The sequence below is a fragment of the Phyllopteryx taeniolatus genome, unplaced genomic scaffold (assembly GCF_024500385.1).
Source record: "Phyllopteryx taeniolatus isolate TA_2022b unplaced genomic scaffold, UOR_Ptae_1.2 contig_45, whole genome shotgun sequence".
NCBI classification, from domain to species: Eukaryota; Metazoa; Chordata; class Actinopteri; order Syngnathiformes; family Syngnathidae; genus Phyllopteryx; species Phyllopteryx taeniolatus.
Window position 1 is genome coordinate 160,050 of NW_026903393.1, and position 2,076 is coordinate 162,125.

At 41.5% G+C, this 2,076-nt stretch overlaps 2 non-coding genes across 2 annotated transcripts; one reads left to right on the plus strand and one right to left on the minus strand.

The window, feature by feature from the left end:
• Positions 1 to 652: 652 nt before the first annotated feature.
• trnav-aac (transfer RNA valine (anticodon AAC)) lies at positions 653 to 725 on the plus strand. The gene has a single exon. It is a non-coding gene; the product is annotated as a tRNA-Val (tRNA).
• Positions 726 to 1,811: 1,086 nt separating this feature from the next.
• trnav-cac (transfer RNA valine (anticodon CAC)) lies at positions 1,812 to 1,884 on the minus strand. The gene has a single exon. It is a non-coding gene; the product is annotated as a tRNA-Val (tRNA).
• Between the last annotated feature and the right edge of the window lie 192 nt (positions 1,885 to 2,076).

Below are 2,076 nucleotides of genomic sequence, written 5' to 3' on the forward strand. Positions count from 1 at the left end.
AAGGAGGCAGAGAAGGCAGAACAATTCTTCTCTACAGACCTTGGTCAAAAGAAGAATGTGTGAAAGCGGTGGAAAGCTTAACCCCTTACAAAAGAGATGTAGAAGAGTGGTGCCGTGATATGCAACAACTGGTTAGCACATATCACTGAAATGGAATGAGATCAGAAGTAAAAGAGTGGATTAAGAAACATGATGAGTTCATGAATCATGCGAGACATGCTGAAAGTGTAGTACGAAATAAAAAGAAAAAGAATGTAGGGTAAAAGATAGAGACATTCTGGTGTACTGAAGGAGCAGAGGAAATAAATTATGCTGTTAATAGTGGAAGAGAGAGTTGGAATCAGTCAAAACTGAATGCAGAAGGTTGCTGGAATTGTGGAAAAGAAGGACATTGGCAAGAGATGGTCTTGGCTAGATAAGTCTGAACACAGACAAATTGTAAAAGATGACTGTGTTAGCAATATACACATATAAATATGATAGCTGGGATAGGCTCCAGCACGCCCGCGACCCTTGTGAGGAGAAGCGGCTCAGAAAATGGATGGATGGATAGATGGATTTATCATGACTTATCATTTGAAAATATTCAATTGTACGCTGGACCGGTCTGTCATTAACTCAATGTCCACGGTTGGGCACTATAATACCAACAGTTTCCATAGTGTAGTGGTTATCACATTCGCTTAACACGTGAAAGGTACCTGGTTCGAGACCGGGTGGAAACAGCGATTTTTTTTGTCTCTCTCTCGTCAGAGCTGTTGTACGTGGTTTGCTGGTCACGTTGTAAATCTCAAGTGGAGTGGAAGTTACTGTAGTTTAGTGTTGATCATGTGCACCTCACATGTGAAACGTCCCTGTTTTAAAACTGGGTGTGAACAAGGCCTTTTCAAAAAAAAAATATTATTATTATATGCTATGAAAAACAGCTTCACCAAAAGGTGAAGCTGGCAAAATGTCTCAAGTGATGACTGCATGCTGGAGTTGTCCTTGAAGTCATCAAGGTTTTGCAGAACTTACATACTGTAGTGTAGCACAAGCCGTTGCTATGCTTTTTGGACTCATTTATATGCTAAATCTCAGATACCCCAGTGACCTCCGTGACACCTTTGAGGTCGTGCAAAAGATTATTATGGACATGGATGGGCGTAAACTCTTCAAGAGCACTTGGACTGAAGAACAGTCTGCTCCTGTTCTAGGAGTCGTAAATGTCAAGCAGAATGGAAATCTGCATGTCAGGGAGCTGTTGTACGTGGCTTGCTGGTGATGTTCTACAGTGGAAGTTCCCGTAGCTTAGTGGTGTGCATGTGCGCCTCATGTGTGAAAGGTCCCTGGGTAAAAACTTAGTATGAGCAAGGCCAGGTTATTATTATTTTAATTAATCTGCCTTCAAAAACAGTTCCGACCAAAACCTTCTCCCCGTCGGGAATAAAATCTTGAGCTCCTGCTCGGACACCGTGAATAGTTCTGCCAGTGAAGTGAGAATCAGGATCGAGAGGCTGCGTGTGAAGATTCTCAAGGTGTGTGTGTGTGTGTATCTTGAAAACTGCGTTCCGTTTGTCTCAAAAATTAATCCGCGTGCCCGCTGATCTACAAACGCACCATCAACAATACACAAGCAGAATTTACAAATAATAAGTCATGATAAATGCACAGACATAAAAAAAAAAATACACATGTAAATTGCAGATATGTTTGTGGATTTGAAAAACTCGTATGTAAGTCACAGATATATTTGTGTCAAAGATTTTGACATAAATCTATCCCCATAGTTTATCATGGCATATAAAAAAAAAAGATTAACTCCCAAGCATTGTTTCCACCCGGTTTCGAAGCAGGGACCTTTTGCGTGTGAGGCAAACATGATAACCACTACACAATGGAAACTGCTAGCTTGCTTTGTCCAACCGTCCCAACAGTACTTTTTGGAGCTGCCAGCCAGCTCCAAAAATCTGCATTTGACGTTTTGGACGGTAAATCGAGTAATCAATCCTTCACTCATTCATTCATCTTCCGTCCCGCTTTTCCTCACTAGCCTTGGAAAAGTCTGAGGCCAGAGGGCACGTGAAGAAATTCAAT